This window comes from Elaeis guineensis, chromosome 3 (assembly GCF_000442705.2).
Source record: "Elaeis guineensis isolate ETL-2024a chromosome 3, EG11, whole genome shotgun sequence".
Lineage (NCBI taxonomy): Eukaryota > Viridiplantae > Streptophyta > Magnoliopsida > Arecales > Arecaceae > Elaeis > Elaeis guineensis.
Window position 1 is genome coordinate 123,916,942 of NC_025995.2, and position 21,340 is coordinate 123,938,281.

A 21,340-nucleotide genomic window follows, 5' to 3' on the forward strand; every position below is an offset into this window, starting at 1 on the left:
TTCACCCACTTAGTGAAGTAGTAGATGGCGACGACTATGAACTTCCTTTGGCCAGATGCCAGAGGGAAGGGGCCGAGTATGTCGATCCCCCACTGGGCGAAGGGCCATGGGGCGACGATCGGGGTAATTTGGCTGGCTGGTCGGTGCTGTACGTTGGCGTACCTCTGGCATGGCTCACACTTTCGAACCAACTCAGCTGCATCCTTCCTCATGGTAGGCCAGTAGTAACCTTACCATAGGACTTTGTAGGTCAAGGATTTGCCCCCCAAGTGGTTTCCGCAGATCCTTCGTGTACTTCTCTGAGAGCGTAGTCTGCGTCGGTCGGTCCCAAGCATCTAAGCAAGGAGAGGGAGAACGACCTTTTGTAGAGTCGGCCATCCATCATCACGTACTGGGAGGCCGACCATCGGAGCCGTTTGGCCTCCGTAGGATCTTCAGGACTAGTTCTGTCAGTCAGGTACTGGACGATCGGATCCATCCAGCTTAGCTCGGCCGCTAGTTGTAGCACCTCCTCGGGCCTGTCGACGCTTGGCTGCTCAAGACTCTCCACGAATGTCCGACCAAAGGCATCATAAGCTGAAGTCCAACCCTGGAGAGTGCATCGGTCCGAGCGTTCTCCGACCTAGGAATGTGGGAGATCTCGAAATATCCGAAGCATGCCACGAGATCTTTCGTCTTCAGGAGATACTTTGCCATAGTCTGGTCTCGCACCTCGAATTCGCCCTTGACCTGCCCCACAATCAGCTGGGAGTCGGAGAAGACTCGGAGGCAGTCGATCCCGAGCTCTTTCGCCATTTTCAGGCTAGCGAGGAGCGCCTCATATTCGGCTTGATTGTTGGAGGCTTTAAAGTCGAATCGGAGGGCGTACTCAGTGACTACCCCCTCCGAGTTGGTGAGCAGGAACCCGACCCCGCTCCCACGAGTATTGGAAGCTCCGTCGATGTGCAGCACTCAGGTAGACCTGGGGTCAGGCTCTGAGATAGCAACTTCTCTGAGCTCTCATCTTCCGATCCTTGGTCGGCTGTCGGGCATTCCGCGATAAAGTCGGCCAGGACCTGGGCCTTCAAGGCAGGCCACGGTCGGTACTGGATGTCGAACTCGTTGAGCCTCATTGCCCACTTCGCCAGTCATCTTGATGTGTCAGGGCGGCCAATATCGCCTTCAGGGGTTGGTCGGTGAGGACCACAATGGCGTGCGCTTGAAAATACGGACGGAGTCATTACGCGGACACAATCCGGGCGAATTTCATCTTCTCCATCTTTGAATACCGAGCTTCAGCACCGTGGAGCACTTTGCTGGTGTAGTATATAGGTTGGTGGATTCGGTTCCCGTTCTCTCGGACGAGCACCGAGCTAACCGCCTCAGGAAAAGTAGCCAGATAGAGGTACAGTGTCTCTCCGACTTCCGACTTTACAAGCAGTGGCGGAGAGGCCAGGTACCTCTTCAGATCCTCAAAGGCCTGCCGGCACTCATCCGACCATGAAAAGTCCTTCACCTGTCTCAGAATTTTAAAGAATGGGAGGCATCTTTCAGCCGACCGAGAGATGAATCGACTGAGTGCGACGATCCTTCCATTGAGTTGCTGCACCTCTCTTTTGTTGTCCGGATGTCGCATATCGACAATGGCTTTAATCTTCTCGGGATTGGCCTCGATTCCTCGTTGTGAAATGAGGAACCCAAGAATTTCCCCGAAGTCACTCCGAAGGCGCATTTAGTTGGATTTAGCTTCATCCGATGTCGTCGTAGAGTGCGGAAGATTTCCTCAAGATCTTGCACGTGATCTGGAATTTGCGCACTCTTTACCAGCATGTCATCCACGTACACCTCCATGTTGCGTCCGATTTGATCTTTGAAGATCTTATTGATAAGTCGTTGGTAGGTAGCCCCGACGTTCTTCAGACCGAAGGGCATTACTCTGTAGCAGTAAAGGCCCTTGGCGGTCACGAAAGCCGTATGCTCTTCATCTTCCGATGCCATCCGGATCTAATTGTACCCGACAAAAGCGTCCATGAAGCTGAGCAGTCGATAATCGGACGTCGCATCTACCAGCTGGTCGATCTTCGAAAGTGAGAAGCTGTCCTTCGGATAGGCCCGATTCAAGTCGGTGTAGTCGATGCAGATCCTCCACTTTCCGCTGGCTTTCTTCACCATAACGATGTTGGCGAGCTAATCGGGATACGTGGTCTCTCTGATGAAGCCCACTTCGAGTAGCTTGTCCACTTCTTCGTCGATGGCCTTTTGCCTTTCGGAAGCAAAAGATCGCTTCTTCTGCCTCACCGGCCTCATTGCCGGGTCGATGTTGAGTCGGTGAGTCATCGTCTCCAGGGGGATGTCCGACATATCCGCTGTCGATCAAGCGAATACGTCGGCGTTGGCCTTCAGCAGCTTCACTAGCTGCCGTCGCCCGGGGTCGGGTAATTGAGACCCAACCCATACCATTCATTTGGGATTCTCTGATATCGGGATGTGGACAAGCTGTTCGGCCGGCTCACCCCATTCTTCCACTTTTCGTTGGTCCAACTTGTCGACCGTCAGGGAGCCCTTCAATTCATCACTTCGAGTGGAGATCTGGAAGCATTGCCGAGCGAGCTGTTGATCCTCGTGCATCTCTCCGACTCCATTTTTGGTCGGAAATCGAACCAGCAGATGATACGTCGAGACTATCATCCTGAGGGCGTTTAGTCCGAGCCTTCCAAGTATGGCGTTGTAGGCCGAAGGCACTTGGATGACCGCAAAGGTCAAGTGGACTATGCTTTGTCGTGGTTCGGTTCCAGCCGTCACGGGTAAAGTAACTTCCCCTTCCACCGTGACAGCATCCCCAGCGAAGCCTATCAGGGGTGCAGAGACTCTCCTGAGCCGGTCAGCCGACAGTCGCATCCGAAAGAAGGTCGAGTAAAACAAAATATTCGTCGAACTTTCATTATCTACAAAATTTTTCTTACATCATAATTTGTTATTGTTGTCGAGACAACAACAGCGTCGTCATGGGGAGTTTGGACACCCCAAACATCTTCATCCACAAAAGTAATTACATTATCCTCGCGCAGCTTCTTCGTTGGCTCCCCTCCGGCGGTCGTCCCCGGACCCAGTCGTTTGGAGATCATGTTGATGACCCCGACCGTAGGCTGGTTATTCACAGCCTCCTCAGTCGACTGGGGTCGTCGGTCGGTGGCGGGTCGAGTCGGTGGGTTCTTCCGAAATTTGCTGAGATACCCTCAACGTATTAGGGCCTCGATTTCATCCTTGAGTTGGATGCACTGCTCGGTGTTGTGGCCATGGCCCCGATGGAATCGACAGTACTTCCGTCGGTTGAGGTCCTTTGCCTTCAGAGGTGGGGGCCGTCACAGATATTCCTCCCCTTCGATCTCCATCAAAATCTGCGCACGAAGACCATAGAGAGGGGTATAGGAGTCATACCTGGGGAGTGTCGGCCTCGGACTCCGCTGCCGAGGTGACCTCTGGTTCCGTCGTTGGGGAGAGACCGGCTTGTCGGTCGGGGGCCTGCTAGGCTCGGCAAGGTCCCGACCCTTCTTTCGCTTCTCCTTCGGGCCCTTGGCCTCAGTCTGGCGTCGATCGGAAGCTCCTTCGTCCGCGTGCATGTACTTGTACGCGCGCTCTAGCAATTCGACGTATGTCCGGGGGAGGGTCTTGTCCAAAGAGTAGGTAAATCGGGACCCCCTTAAGCCCCTCTTCATGGTTGAGATGGCCATATCTTCATTGAGGTCTCGGACCTCGAGCGTGGCCGCATTGAATCGCGTCACGAAATGTCGGAGCATCTTATTTTCTCCTTGTTTGAGGGAAAAAAGGCTATCTGAAGTTCGTGGCGGCTTCCGGCTGGTGCTAAAGTAGGCCACAAAAGAATGCTCAAGCTGTCCAAAGGAGTGAACACTTCCTGGGCGAAAGTCGGAGTACCAGGCTCTGGCCGCTTTGCGGAGTGTAGCGGGGAAGCCGATGCAAAGGAGGGTATCGATCGCCCCCTGGATCATCATGAGAGCCTTGTAGCTCTCCAAGTGGTCAATTGGGTCGGTGGAGCCATCGTAAGGCTCCACGTGGGGCATCTTAAACCGACTAGGAATCGGCTCATCGAGGATAAGTCGGGACAGAGGTTGGGCGGTCTGAAAGTCGACGTCGTTCGAGGACTTCTGCCCGTCCACTTGCAGCTGGGCAAGCCGACGGTCGATTTCTTCGAACCTACGTTCGTAGTCGTCGGCCCGTCGGTGCTGAGAGACCCTGGGAGTGGAGTCTCCCGATGACTCTGAGAGGGAGGCGGATGGCATTCGCGGTCGCTTCTCTTTCCTTGCCCGTTCCAGCTGGGAAGGAGTCGGTCGTCGAGGCCGATGGGTATCAAGCCGCGGCCGCCTCTCCTCCTCTCGGTGGGAGTGCTGTAACAGTTGCTCCTGAGGAGGAGACGGAGACCGACGCGGGCACCGGCGGCTGCTCCTGGAGGGCATCGGGTGTGCCGCCGGTTGCTCCGCCGGTGATTGCGGTAACCGAATTGGTTGCTGTTGAAGGCTCTTGACCGCGTCCGTCAGCACGGTCATCTGCCGCACAATCACCGCGATCTGCGCCTCCGTGGTCACCACGGGATGCGGAGAGCTAGGTTTTGTCATGGAGGGTGGGGGAGAGGCTTCTTCCCGGTGGGAAGAGTGCCTCGCCGATCTGGTGATCCTCGACCGCTGAGCTCTGATTCTTGTCATCTCGAAAGGATGTCTCGAGTTGTGTGGGGGTCGCAATCCCTGTTCCTTAGCTTGCCGCTCCCCCTTCCTGGCGCGCCAAACCTGTTGCGGCCAATCCCCTTGTCGCCTGGTCGCCGGGAACGAGCGCCTGCAAAAGAAGTCCGCACTGACCGGAGGTGTCTCCGGCGGGGACCCTCCAACGGTCAAGTCAGAGGGGAGACTAGGCAACAGTAGAAAAGAATCAAAGAGCTCAGCGAGAGAGAGAGAGAGCTAGGGGTTTCGAAGGGACCTCTTCAGCAATGTTGCCTTCCCCGTTTTATAGTGGGGCGCAGCATGGCGCCGTCATTAATGGCGCCTGCAATAGGAGAATTGTCACATCTCCGAGGACTGTCAAATCGTCGTGGGGCTGTCAAATCACCGTGGGACTGTCAAATCGCTAGGGTTGACCCATGTCTTAGGTGGGACAACGCCCTAGGGCGGCTAAGCCGCACGCCGCTGTCAGGACAGACAGCCTCTGGTGGTCGTACGGCGTTTGAAGAAGTCGACCGACTGTATGTCGGGGCCTGGTCGAAGGATGTCGGGTGACAGCCCAGGTACCCTCCGACGGATAGTCGGGGGTGCTGCGAGAGTCGGATATTAGGCTCTCCAGTCTGGTTAGTCGGGCGCCTTGCGAGAGTCGGATACCGGGCTCTGCAGTTCAACCAGTTGAGAGCGGAGAGGATTTGCCCGTCCGACGTATACTTGGTCGGTCGGTGTCGGCAGTCGTCGGTCGACAGAGTTGGGCGCTGGTTAGGCGGGCCCGACAGTGAGTCGGTGTGAGAGGATGGGTCGGCATCGTGACCCGCCGGTGAGTCGGCGTCGGTGAGTCGGCATCAGGGTCGGTCGATATATCCCAACAAAAACTTTCCGGACTTTGTGAATTATGTGGTGTGGTTTCGCTTCCTTTCATCCTCTCCTCCTCCTGTAAACTCTCTCCCTGCCCCCTTTTTTTTAATTTATTTTAAATAAAAAAAAAGATAATGACGTATCTCTTCTGCTATTCCATCGTAGTATTCTGCCGTTTCTAAGTACATGAGGGCGACATCTGTAGTTACGGTTTCATCCACTATGAGCGGGCGGTCGACCACGAGTGAGAGAGCAATGCGCATGATGTCTGCATCCTTTGCAATTCGCACATAAAGCAGGACGATGGGGTATCAAAGCATTAAAAGTGATCAATTGGCGAACAACCGGGGGTCGTGATTCGGGATAAACTAATGGCTTTTCGGATCACGCTGCTGCTTTCCGTACGGAGGGCATAGGAGACCGGAGACGCCGCCCTTTTTTAAACAGGGGGGAAGCATGCCGTTCTCTGCATCAATTATAGCTATCAGCACATCAGTTTTTAAAAGTTCGTATACGCTCTGTAAAATTCAGAAAAAAAAAAAAAAATTGTCCTTTGAGGAGGTCTTATATTCAAATCCTCGGCATTGCTTAAGAATAAAAATTATAAATGCATGACTCTGATAGCGTAAATATTGTGATTCTTTTTATTGGAATCACAGCTTGGCACACCACACCATAGAAATTAGAAAGTCCACGTGGCTCTGTTATATATTAATAATTGAAATTTAATTCATCTAAATGAAACAACAATGCCTTTAAACTCAAATCTTTGTACCAACCAGGAAACAAGAAATCAAATTGGGAACGGTGGCGCGCACCATTTTTTTAAAAAAAATATAAATTGAGGAAAAAATCCATCCAAATTTATTAGCAAAAAATATAGTACAAAAAGGAAGAGAACAAAAAAAAAAAAAAAAAAAAAAAAAAAAAAAAAAAAAGAAAGAAAAGCCAACATTAACGTTTCATTTTCGACTGATGGTTACAAACATTAACACTTATAACAGTTATTTTATATCTGACTTTTGTGCCTTTCAACATTTGCAGAATTTATTATGCTTATAAAATCACAATCACAGATTTAAATTAAGGAAGTGGCCAGCCATTATTATCTTTTTTTTGATGGAAATGGAAGTAGTCTGAGACTGCCACCAGTCTTTTATTCATAAGAAAGCAATGGCCGGTCATTATTATCATTGCAATGGTCAACAAGGGTTTTGAAGGTGAGCTGCTATAATAATGGATTATTGAAGCTTTGTGAGTCTTATGAGTTAAAAAAATAGCAAATATCTTCCCTTTACATGGATAAAGCAATTGCTTCTATATGCATAAATGAGTTTTTGTCTGATTGAGCTCCAGGCCCAACAAGATATCTAAAGCCCAATCTGATGACTTGAAATATGAACCCATTCTAGCAAGTTGTGTTGCCAAATTCTGATTACTCTTCTAAAATATGAGCTGAGTCTGAGGAAAAATTTTTGGTCAAACCAGGTTCACCAGCTCAATGGTGGACCAGTTAAACCATGAAGCAACAACACGCACAAATCACCTGTATGAGGCTGGTCCATTGTTGAGCTGGTGGACCTGATCCAACCAATAACTTCTTCCATGTGAGGTATCGGCCATCCAATTACGTGGCCCTCATCTCTGCCACGCTCACTTGCACTAGCTGTGTTTCACAAGGGTTCTATGCAGGTTGCTCGTTATTTTTGCCTCCCATCTAAGTTCAAACCAGTCTAATGCTACAGTAATTCAGAAAAATCACTACGAACTCCTTGCTTCATTAAATGGTACGGTTCACAATACCAATTCAAAGGGAGCAGTGAGAACACAACACCCCTGGATGATATTTTTGAGTTACTAAAGCATTTTTGGTATGAGAAATTTTGTGAAGTAGAGATTAAATTGTCAGTTGGAGATGCTCACTAGGTAGCGGCGAAGCTGGGCTAGCTGGAGCACTGGTATTATGGGCTAGGGAAATGAGATAAGTGTGTTTGAAAGTAATTGAAATTTCATTACTTATATCTCTAGATAGACTAATTAAAATTTTTTAAATTTTTAGAATTTAAATATAGTTAATTTAAATTTAAAAAGATATTACTGTAATTTTAGAAAAAAATATCATACTCCCATAATTATCAATTGAAAAAATTATCTATAGATTCCTAGATGGATCCAGAATTATTTTTAAGTCCCTGAACTTTTCAAATTGAATAAAAAGTCTCTGAAATGCTAAGGAGTTATTTCTGTGTAACCAAGATACATACCGGTATAATCTGAATATAAACGTGCATAACCAAATATTGAAACTTTATATAACCTGAATATGGATCTATATAACTAATTTGTGTGGAGGCAGAGATCTAAAATAACGTTTTAGCATTTTAAGAATTTTTTATTCAACTTGAAAAATTTAGAGATTTAAAAATAATTTTAAGTCCATCCAAAAACCTATAGATAGTTTTTCTTTATCAATTCGAAGGCTCTTGAGATTGTACCAGAGTCCTCATCGTTTGCGACAGATGCTTATGTTGGAGATATCTTGGAAACCTACAGCTATCATTCATTTAAAATGGAGAAAATCATATTCCATGTGCATACGTCACTTCGGGTCCTTGCGTTCTCTGCAATATCTTAATCCCTCACTCGATGATCTTGAGGGGGAAGTCTCAACGGGTGGTATTTTCGACAATGCCACTGAAATTTTTGTCTTCGGGAATAGAAGGCTCTGTGGGCCGGGGGTGATCCAAATTTGCAATTGCCCCCTTGCTTTGTCAAAACCTCAAAAAGAGAATATCACTAAAGGTTATAATACCAGTTGCAGGTGCTGCCGTAGTTCTAATGCTGTGTGTGCTGGCTATTCTTTGTCGACCGAGGAAGATAGGTGAAAAATCTGCGCGTCTCCGATATGAGGGACAAGTACAAGAAATTATCTTTTGCGGAGCAACTAATGGTTTCTCTTCAGACAACTTGGTTGGCACCGGAAGTTTTGGTTCCGTGTATAAAGGGAAGATGGATCCTGATGATCGTGAAGGTATTCAACCTTCATCAAGTTGGAGGACCGAAGAGTTTCAGCGCCGAATGCAAAACCTTAAAGAAACATGCGCCACAGGAATCTTGTCAAGATCATTACATCGTGCTCGATTGTTGATTCGACAGGCAATGACTTAAGGCTCTAGTTTTTGAATACATGCCCAGTGGGAGCCTTGAAGGGTGGTTGCATCCAAAAGCTCATGAACATCACCAGATAAGGAAATTGGACCTTACCCAAAGGTTAAACATAGTCATCGATGTGGCTTCTGCTTTAAACTATCTGCATCATGATTCTGTAGTGCCAGTTGTTCAGTGTGATCTCAAGCCAAGCAACATTCTTCTTCTTGACCATGATATGACCGCCCATGCGGGTGATTTTGGCTTCGCACTGCTTCTCTCAACTTCCAGCTCTACAACATCTAAGAATTCATCAAGTTGGATGGGGCTAAAAGATCCATCGGATACATCGCTCCAGGTAAGAGCTCAAAAATACTCTCGTCACTCTTTCACATGCATGCTTGAAATTGCAGATAAATATATGGGAGACGTTTGGTTGGACGGAGTGGGAGTTTGGAATCGGAATCGGAATCAGAATCGGAATCGATGACTCCCATTCCAACCGTTTGATTGGGAGGAGTCCCATTCCGATTCCGATTTCATTTCGAAATGGAATGAAAATGGCTCAATCTATATAGAATTCAATGTAATACCCCGGCCCAAATCAGCCCAAAAAGCCCAAAGCCATATATATAAAAAAAAAATGGAATGAAGAAGACTCCCGCTGGGAGTCTTCTTCCACTCAAATCACCGGTGGAGAGATCGAATCCGAGGCAGATTCGACCTCCCCTACACCCTATAAATCCCCTCTTCCTTCCCCTTCTTTCCGTGGCTCGCACACCCTCGCCGGCCGTCGGGATCGTCGGAAAAACTCATGAAAAAGGTAAGACTCTGTTTTTCCCTGTTCGTCGAGTCCTTTCTTTTTTTTTTTTTTCCGACTGCCGGCACCGCCGTTTGCGGCGTCTTATCCCTAGGACAGCACCGCCATCCCTCTATCTCTCTTCCTCGAGAGTTCTCGACCGCCGGCGATCGGCCAATGGCCGAAAATCATGAAGAAAGGGGAGGATCCCCTGTTTTTCGAGAAAAAAAAAGGGGAGAGAAAGCTTGCCGGCCAAACCTAGTCGCCGGCCAGCTTGCATGGTTGGTCGCCGTTGTCGGATCTCCGGCCAAGCCACCGGAGCCCGAGCCACCGAGGGGGGGACCTCACGGTCCTCCCCTGTTTCAGCCAAGGGAGGCCGCGGGAAAAGAAAAAAAAAAAGAAAAAGAAGAAAAGAAAAGAAAAGAAAAGAAAAAAAAAAGAAAAAGAAAAGAAAAAGGAAAAAAAATAAAAATAAATAAAATAAGAAGAAGAAGAAGAGAGAAAATTTTCCTCTCTCTCCTCTCTCTTCTTTCTCTCTCTTTTCTCTCTCCTCTCTCTACCTTCTCTCTCTATATTTTCTCTCTCTAGATTCTCTCTCTAGACTTTTCTCTCTCTTTACGAATTTTGTCTCTCTAGGATCTTTTCTTCCTCTCTGATTGCATCATGGACCCTAGGATATATTTGAAATAAAAATATGATGAATTGAGATTGCTCCGAACTTCGTGTAGTAGATCTGATCCCAGTCCGATTCTATTTGAAATTTGTAACACTTGATTCATATTGAGTCACCCTGATAGGACCTCTGATGATCTCGATCATGATTGCCTCATCTGAAGGATACGAAGATTCTCTCTCCACTTTCTCTCTCTACTTTCTCTCTCTAGAATTTTCTCTCTCTTCATGGATTTTTCTCTCTAGAAGTCTTATGGATCAGTGGAGGATCCTGATACATAGACAAGTCCTAATTTTGGTTAATCCGAAGAGAGATCCTCGATCTGTGGATCGATTATCGATAATTTTCTCTATATATGATTTTTATATTGATCAGGGTTATGAAGAGATGATTGTCTGCATATGATATCGAGTGGAATATCTTGTTAGAGAAATTCATAAATCAAAGAAGAACATTGATTTTTGTGTTTGGATCAGTCACCGGTAAAAGTAAGAATCCCTATACATGATCATCATTATATATGTTATTTTACCGTTGGTTTTATCTCCTTGATTTTGCATCGTTGGATTTGAGATCGATGAATTTGTTATATCTGAGACATTGTTATTTATGTGATTTTGAGCATGAGTATGTTATATCAATACATATGTATCAGTGATTGATGGCATGATTATATGTGTATGACATATTTATTACACTGCAAAAGTTGAATTGATTAATGAAGTCTAATATTTTAATTTCATAAAAATGAAAAGAAAGAGAAATATGGTTTGGACTGGTCTTGTCATGTGGAATAACTTGCCAGGAGCTTATGCCTGGGACAGCCCCACAGGCTTATGTGTGGAAGAATATGATCCGAGAAAGATCATAAAGTATCTGATCCGAGAAAGATCATGAATGATTTGATCCGAGAAAGATCATGGCCACTTTGATCCGAAAAAGATCATGAATATTTCGATCCGAGGAAGATCATAGAAATCGATCCGAATAAAAGATCGTCGCATGATCCTGGTAGTCCAAAGTCAAAGCCAAAGCTCAAGCTAAAGCGAAAAAAAAAGGATTAAAGATGATGTGATAATAGAAGAAAATGGAAAGATAAGATATGAAACAATCGTTGAATAAAATTGTTTCACTTATTTAATATATGATGATGCATCTCTTTTGATAAAACAGATAATCTATAAATGTTTGCAGTATTCTGGACAGTGAACATCGACTTTTACGTGTTATTGCTTATCCTTATTTTCAGATTATATTATTATATTGGTGTGATATGGAAATTCTTACTGGGCTGTAAAGCTCACACCCCTTCATCTTTTTTTTCTTCTCAGAGTTACAGGATGCTTATGATTGGCTATGGCCTGGATTTACGGGTGAGCAGAAGGATAGATAAAAGTATCATAGTATCTGATCAGAGAATTGAAGAAATTTAAATTGTAATTATGCAAGGTTTTATGAATTATTGTTGAAATAAATTATTATGGTTGATAAGGTTGTAATGATTTAATTTGGCCTTGCATATTCTTTAGGGCTTGCTCTAAGGAGTGTGCGGCCATCACGTATCCGACCCGGGTGTTGAGTTCGGGGCGTGACAGAATGGTATCAGAGCTTAGGATATGATCATTAGAGATTATGATATAAGTGATTAGAATATTACAGAGTGATATCAGAGCTTAGGTTATGATCATTGGAGATTACGATATAAATGATTAGGATGTGATAGAATAATATCTGAGCTTAGGTTTAAGATCACCAGAGATTATGAAGAGATATTAAAACTTTATGTAAGATCAATAGGATGTGACGAAGTGGCATCAGAGCCTAGGTTATGATCTTTAAGGATTATAATATAAGTGATTTAAATATTATAGAGTAATATCAGGGCTCAGGTTATGATTATTAAGGATATGACAGAATAGTACTAGAGCCCAAGTTTAAGGTCATTAGGGATTGTCATACAAATGATATCAAAACTTTGAGATTATAATCAATAGAGTATGATTGATAAAATCAGAGTTTAAAATTATGATTATTAAAGGTATGATAGAATGATATTACAATTTAGGTTATGATCATTAGAAAATATAATTTAAGTGGTATTTAAGCTTAAGATTATAATTATTGAAATTATGACTTTAGTGATATTTAAACTTAGGTTATGATCATAAGAAACATGATAGACATAAAACAAACGATCCGGTAATTAGATTTCGAGTCAATAGATATTAAGATGAAATTTATGTATAAGTGGTATATGATATCTATAATAGAATTGATGAGTTATATCTTAGATTTCAATTAGTAAGGTTGACCTAAGTGTGAAAAGAGTTGACCTTGGAATAAAGTGGGAGTTATTGATAAGTTATGTTGAGTATACTAGAGGATTTTGGAATGTAAAACTTATATGATTGAAGATCATGATAACTTTTCTGATTTTGATGTTAATTATCTGAGCATTACAAATTTTAAATTTATCAGAAGGAAGTTAGGATATGGTCTAAGAAAAAATTTCATCATATGAGAGAGAAATATTTTTAAGTATTGAACCTATAAGAGGATCATATATGAAACTCAATCTTAGATAAAAAATATATTTGAATTTTATTATGAGAATATGAGATACACATTTTGGTGAAATCTTTGGTTACTCAAAATATCATATTCTGAATATGATTCCTTGATCTTTCAAGTTGCATTGAATTTCAAGTTAAAAGCTTACTTTTCTAAGTGGTTCAAAAGTATTTTGATATTATTGTTAAATTAAAGAAGAAAATTTATTGTGTCAGAGAATGATATACAGGTTATGATAAAATTTTTTAATAATTCATATTACTATCTTTGGATTAAATTTTTTTTGTGATTATTGAAGATGGTGAAGTGTATTAATTATTCAAGTCAAAGTTCGGATTTTTAAATTAAATTAAGACATCTTGCTAATGTTAAATTTTGAATGACTTATACAAAGGACAAGATTTTGTATGGATTTATTGATTAATATTAAGGGTTGTGATGAAAGGAGCTCTATAAGAAATAATCAAGTTGATTCTACTCATAAGGATGTTGGCTTGAGTCCTTTTAGTTCATCAAGTTAGAATTAATTCTTTTAAAAAGGAAGATTGATTTAAAAATTATCTGAATGATTATAAGGTAAATCTAAAGTTAACTCCAATTGATTCTAGATATGTTGGATTCTGGAAGAGTGATGAAACTTATACAATAATTTTAAACATAGAAAGTGGATCAAGATTTAATATGCTATACCCGAAGGTAGTAAAGATAAAGAAACTTAAAATTTTGCCCTAAGTCTTATATGAAATTTGAAGGTTAGATCTATTCTGGATTGATCTAACATATAAGGATATTTTTATCTTTGATATAATTATATAATTTGATAAATTAAGATCAGAGTATGCAGCAAAAGCATGGTGGATTAAATTGATTAGAAATATTAATCTTTAAAATCAAAAGATATTATGATGAAATATATTAGTTGCAAATAAGGAAGAATTTTATTGATAATGAAAGGATACTATAAATTTTGATCTAATCTGATCATAGCCGGATAATCTTGTTAGTAGGTTGCTTCATTGTAGATAATGCCAAGAAATTCTAGATATCTCAAGTTTATTAACAGCTTGATAGTTCTGGTATTAGTTCAAACTTAGAATGTACTAACATAGATCTCATTTTTTTTTCAAATTTAATATTATTACTCATACTGATATAGAAGATTGAGATTTTTCTTAAGATGAGAGTCTACATATAAAATTTGTTAGAAGGTCAAGAGAAGAAAGAAATCGATGATTGTGAAGAATGCCCGATGTTTGACCTTTATATATTTTCTATCAAGGGTAGTCTGAGATAATTATGAATTTCGAGTAAAATGTATTAGACAAATAACGGTGGTATATTAATACAAGTCTAAAATATTATGGTTCTTCGAAAAAGTTGAGAAATCAATAAGAAGGGATGAATTTAAAATTTCAAATAATTTTTGTTATAACAAGATCATGAGAAATAAATAATATATATATGACATTATCGTAAGCTTGAGAATGATATGAAGAATGTATACCTTGAAATATATCTCAAACAACATAACTTAATTTCGAGGACGAAATTATTTGAAGGAGGGGAGAATGTAATACCCCGGCCCAAATCAGCCCAAAAAGCCCAAAGCTATATAAAAAAAAAATGGAATGAAGAAGACTCCCGCTGGGAGTTTTCTTCCACCCAAATCACCGGTGGAGAGGTCGAATCCGAGGTAGATTCGACCTCCCTTACACCCTATAAATCCCCTCTTCCTTCCCCTTCTTTCCGTGGCTTGCACACCCTTGCCGGCCGTCGGGATCGTCGGAAAAACTCATGAAAAAGGTAAGACTCTGTTTTTCCCTATTCGGTCGAGTCCTTTCTTTTTTTTTTTTTCCGACCGTCGGCACCGCCGTTTGCGGCGTCTTATCCCTAGGACAGCACCGCTGTCACGCCCCGAACCCAACATCCGGGTCGGATACGTGATGGCCGCACACTCCTTAGAGCAAGCCCTAAAGAATATGCAAGGCCAAAAGTAAATATTACAACCTTAACATCCATAACAATTAATTTCAAATATAATTCATAAAACCTTGTATAATTATAATTTAAATTTCTTCAATTCTCTGATCAAATACTATGACACTCTATTTATCCTTCTGCTCACCCGTAAATCTAAGCCATAGCCAATCTAAGTCATCCTGTAACTCTGAGAAGAAAAAGAAAGATGAAGGGGTGTGAGCTTTACAGCCCAGTAAGAATTCTCATATCACACTGATATAGTAATATAGTCTGAAAATAAGGATAAGCAATAAAATATAAAATCTGATATTCAATGTCCAGAATAATGCAAATATTTATAAATTTTCTGTCTTGTCAAAATAGATGAATCATCATATGTTAACAGGTGAAACACTTTTGTTCAACAATTGTTTCATGCCTTATCTTTCATTTCTCTTTTCATAATCACATGATTTTTAACATTTTCTTTCTGGCTCTGGACTATCCAAGTCTATACCTCAGTCATCATCCGGATCGAATCCACTTAAAAAGTCTTTCAAGACTGTCCCAGGATGAGCTCCTGGCCGGCTGTCCCACGTACCAAAGCCCGTGAGAGGCTGTCCCAGGCATAAGCTCCTGGCGGGCTGTCCCAGGCATGAGCTCCTGACCGGCTGATCCACCTGTAAGCCAGTGGGGGCTGTCCCAGGCATAAGCTCCTGGCGGACTGTCCCAGGCATAAGCTCCTGGCCGGCTGTTCCACATGACAAGGCTAGTCCATACCACATATCTCTTTCTTTTCATTTAATCATTATGTGTTGATTTCATCAATCAATTCTGTCTTGCATTATGATTAATTCAGATATGTCATATCCATATAATCATGCCATCAATCTCTGATACATATATATTGACATAACATACTCATGCTCAAAATCAAATAACAGTATCTCAGGTATAATAAATTCATCGATCTCAAATCCGACGATGCAAAACTAATGATGCAAAACCAACAGTAAAATAGCATATATATAATAGTGATCATGTACAGGGATTCTTACCTTTACCGATGACTGATCCAAACACAGAAATCAATGTTCTTCTTTGATTTATGAATTTCTCTAACAAGATATTCCACTCGATATCATATGCAGACAATCATCTCTTCATAACTCTGATCAATATAAAAATCACATATAGAGAAAATTATCGATAATCGATCCTAATAACACAGATCGAGGATCTCTCTTAGGATTAACCAAAATTAGGACTTGTCTATGTATCTGGATCCTCCACTGATCCATAAGACTTCTAGAGAGAGAAAATTCATGAAGAGAGAGAAAATTCTAGAGAGAGAAAGTAGAGAGAGAAAGTGGAGAGAGAATCTTCGTATCCTTTCGATGAGGCAATCATGGTCGAGATCATCAGAGGTCCTATCATGGTGACTCAATATGAATCAAGTGTTACAATTTCGAATAGGATCGGACTGGGATCAGATCTACCGCACGAATTTCGGAGCAACCTCAGATCATCTTATTTTTATTTCAAATTTATCCTAGGGTTTGTGATGTAATCAGAGAGAGAGTAGAAAGATTCTAGAGAGATAAAATTCACAAAAAGAGAGAAAGATCTAGAGAGAGAAAATAGAGAGAGAATCTAGAGAGAGAAACTGGAGAGAGAAGGTAGAGAGAGAAAAGAGAGAGAAAGAAGAGAGAAAGGAGAGAGAGAAAAATTCTCTCATTCTTCTTCTTTTTATTTTATTTTATTTTATTTTTATTTTTATTTTTCTCTTTCTCTTTTTCCTTTTTTTTTCTTTTCTTTTTCCTTTTTCTTTTTCTTTTTCTTTTTCCTTTTTCTTTTTCCTTTTCCTTTTTCTTTTCTTTTCTTCTTCTTCTTCTTCTTCTTTCTTCCTTCTTCTTTTCTTCCCGCGGCCTCCCTTGGCTGAAACAGGGGAGGACCGTGAGGTCCCCCCTCGCAGTGGCTCGAGCTCCGATGGCTTGACCGGAGATCCGGCAACGACGGCGATGGGCAATGAACGGCCGGTGGCAAGGTTCGGCCGACGAGAATCAAAAAGAGATCAGAAAATAGGGGATTTCTTGTTCATGGATTTTCCGGCGAAGACGGTGGCCGGCGGCGAGGCTTTGGGCCAGAGGAGAAAGGGAAGAGGGAGAGGAAGAAGGGGAGGGGCTCACCTCGAGCTCCGGCAGCCGAGAAGAACTCCGGCAATCTTTTTTTCTTTTCCATCTAAGAACCCGCGGATCCTCTTAAAAAAAAATCCCTCAATTTCTTAAAAATCTCTCAAAATCCCGTGATAAAGACCTAAAGGGAGGGGAAAGGGGGTTTTATAGAGGAGGAATCCGGTTTTTACTCGGATTCCTCTCTCCTTTTCACGGTGGGAAGAAGACTCTCAACGGGAGTCTTCTTCCTCCCGATTCCTCTATTTTCTCTCTCTTTTTTTTTTTTTTATGTGGACTGTGGCTGATTCTGGGCCGGGGTGTTACATTCTCCCCCCTTCAAATAATTTCATCCTCGAAATTAAGTTATGTTGTTGAGACATATTTCAAAGTATACATTCTTCATATCATTCTCAAGCTTACAATAATGTCTTTTATTTCTTATGATCTTGTTATAACAAAAATTATTTGAAATCTCAAACTCATCCCTTCTTATTGATTTCTCAACTTTTTGAAGAACTGTAACATTTTGGACTTGTATTAATATACCACCGTTATTTGTCTAATACATTTCACTCGAAATTCATAATTATCTCAGACTACCCTTGATAGAAAATAAATAAAGGTCAAACATCGGGCGCTCTTCACAATCATCGATTTCTTTTTTTTTTCACTTGATCTTTCAATAAATTTTATATGTAGACTCTCATCTTAAGAAAAATCTCAATCTTCTATATCAGTTCGAGTAACAATATTAGATTTTAAAAAAAATATGAGATCTATGTCAGGATATTCTAAGTTTGAACTAATATCAGAACTATCAAGCTGTTAATAAACTTGAGATATCTAAGATTTCTTGGCATTATCTACAATGAAGCAACCTACTAACAAAAATTATCCGACTATGATCAGATTAAAAATTATTCTTTATTAACAACTAATGTATTCTATAATATCTTCAGAATCAAAGAATTAATATTTTTAATCAATTTAACCCACCATGCTTTTGCTGCACACTTTGATCTTAATTTATCAATTTATATAATTATATCAAAGATAAAAATATCTTTATATGTTAGATCAATCCAGAATAGATCCAACCTTTAAATTTCATATAAGACTTAAGGCAAAATTTTAAGTTTCTTTATCTTTACTACCTTTGAGTATAGCATATAAAAATTAAATCTTGATCCACTTTCTCTGTTTGAAATCATTGCATAAGTTTCATCACTCTTCAAGAATCCAACATATCTATAATCAGTTGGAGTTAACCTTAGATTTATCTTACAATCATTTAGATAATTTCTAAATCAATCTTCCTTTTTAAAAGAATTAATTCTAACTTGACAAACTAGAAGAACTCAAGCCAGCATCCTTAAGTAGAATCAACTTGATTATTTCTTATAGAACTTCCTTCATCACAACCCTTAATATTAATCAATAAATCTATACAAAATCTTGTCCCTTGTATAAGTCATTCAAAATTTAACATTAGCAAGATGTCTCAATTTAATTTAAAAATTTGAACTTTGACTTGAATAATTAATACACTTCACCATCTTCAATAATCACCAAAAAAATCTAATCCAAAGATAGTAATATGAATTATTAAAAGATTTCATCATAACCTGTATATCATTCTCTGACACAATAAATTTTCTTCTTTAATTTAACAATAATATCAAAATACTTTTGAACCACTTAGAAGAGTAAGCTTTTGACTTGAAATTCAATACAATTTGAAAGATCAAGGAATCATATTCAGAATATGATATTTTGAGTAACCAAAGATTTCACCAAAATATGTATCTCATATTCTCATAATAAAATTCAAGTATATTTTTCATCTAAGATTGAATTTCATATATGATTCTCCTATAGGTTCAATGCTCAAAAATATTTCTCTCTCATATGATAAAATTTCTTCTTAGACCATACCCTAATTAATTTTCTCTTAATAAGTCCAAAAATTTATAATGCTCAAATAATTAACATCAAAATCAGAAAAGTTATCATAATTTTCTTCCATATAAGTTTAGCATTCCAAAATCAGCGAGTATACTCAACATTACATATCAATACCTCCCACTTCATTCTAAGGTTAACTCTTCTTATATTCAGGCCACCCTACTAATTGAAATCCAAGATATAACTCGTCAATTTTATTATAGATAACATATGCCACTTATGCATAGATTTCATCTTAATATCTATTGATTCAAAATCTAAATATTGAATCATCTCTTTTATATCTATCATATTTCTCATGATCATAACCTAAGTTCAGATATCACTAGAATTATAATTCTGAATAATTATAACCTTAAACTCAAATACCACTTAAATCATATTTTCTAGTGATCATAACCTAAACTCTAATATCATTCTATCATACCTTTAATGATCAAAATCTTAAACTCTGATATTATCAATCATACTCTAATGATTATAATCTCAAAGTTTTGATATCACTTATATGACAATCTCTAGTGACCTTAAACTTGGGCTCTAGTACTGTTCTGTCATATCCTAATCACTTGTATCATTGTCTTCGAATAAACATAACCTAAGCTCTAAGCTCAAATGCCACTCTGTCACATCCTACTAATCTTACATAAAGTTTTAATGTCTCTTCATAATCTCTAATGATCTTAAACCTAAGCTTTGATATTTTTCTATCACATCCTAATCATTTATATCGTAATCTCCAATGATCATAATCTAAGCTCTAATATCACTCTGTAATATTCTAATCACTTATATCATAATCTCTAATGATCATAACCTATGCTCTGATACCATTCTGTCACACCCCGAACCCAACACCCGGGTCGGATACGTGATGGCCGCACACTCCTTAGAGCAAGCCCTAAAGAATATGCAAGGCCAAAAGTAAATATTACAACCTTAACATCCATAACAATTAATTTCAAATATAATTCATAAAACCTTGCATAATTATAATTTAAATTTTTTCAATTCTCTGATCAGATACTATGACACTCTATTTATCTTTCTGCTCACCCGTAAATCCAAGCCATAGCCAATCTAAGTCATCCTGTAACTCTGAGAAGAAAAAGAAAGATGAAGGGGTGTGAGCTTTACAGCCCAGTAAGAATTTCCATATCATACTGATATAGTAATATAGTCTGAAAATAAGGATAAGCAATAAAATATAAAATCTCATATTCAATGTCCAGAATAATGCAAACATTTATAAATTTTCTGTCTTGTCAAAATAGATGAATCATCATATGTTAACAGGTGAAACACTTTTGTTCAACAATTGTTTCATGCCTTATCTTTCATTTCTCTTTTCATAATCACATGATTTTTAACATTTTCTTTCTGGCTCTGGACTATCCAAGTCTATACCTCAGTCATCATCCGGATCGAATCCACTTAAAAAGTCTTTCAAGACTGTCCCAGGATGAGCTCCTGGCCGGCTGTCCCACGTACCAAAGCCCGTGAGAGGCTGTCCCAGGCATAAGCTCCTGGCGGACTGTCCCAGACATGAGCTCCTGGCCGGCTGATCCACCTGTAAGCCAGTGGGGGCTGTCCCAGGCATAAGCTCCTGGCGGGCTGTCCCAGGCATAAGCTCCTGGCCGGCTGTTCCACATGACAAGGCTAGTCCATACCACATATCTCTTTCTTTTCATTTAATCATTATGTGTTGATTTCATCAATCAATTCTGTCTTGCATTATGATCAATTCAGATATGTCATATCCATATAATCATGCCATCAATATCTGATACATATATATTGACATAACATACTCATGCTCAAAATCAAATAACAGTATCTCAGGTATAATAAATTCATCGATCTCAAATCCGACGATGCAAAACTAATGATGCAAAACCAATAGTAAAATAGCATATATATAATAGTGATCATGTACAGGGATTCTTACCTTTACCGATGACTGATCCAAACACAGAAATCAATGTTCTTCTTTGATTTATGAATTTCTCTAACAAGATATTCCACTCGATATCATACGCAGACAATCATCTCTTCATAACCCTGATCAATATAAAAATCACATATAGAGAAAATTATCGATAATCGATCCTAATAACACAGATCGAGGATCTCTCTTAAGATTAACCAAAATTAGGACTTGTCTATGTATCTGGATCCTCCACTGATCCATAAGACTTTTAGAGAGAGAAAATTCATGAAGAGAGAGAAAATTCTAGAGAGAGAAAGTAGAGAGAGAAAGTGGAGAGAGAATCTTCGTATCCTTTCGATGAGGCAATCATGGTCGAGATCATCAGAGGTCCTATCATGGTGACTCAATATGAATCAAGTGTTACAATTTTGAATAGGATCGGACTGGGATCAGATCTACCGCACGAATTTCGGAGCAACCTCAGATCATCTTATTTTTATTTCAAATTTATCCTAGGGTTTGTGATGTAATCAGAGAGAGAGTAGAAAGATTCTAGAGAGA

At 40.3% G+C, this 21,340-nt stretch overlaps 1 protein-coding gene across 1 annotated transcript in view; it reads left to right on the forward strand.

Annotated features, from left to right (window-relative positions):
• Positions 1–21,340, forward strand: part of LOC105040359 (glutamine--tRNA ligase) — a 57,628-nt gene that overhangs the window by 32,072 nt on the left and 4,216 nt on the right.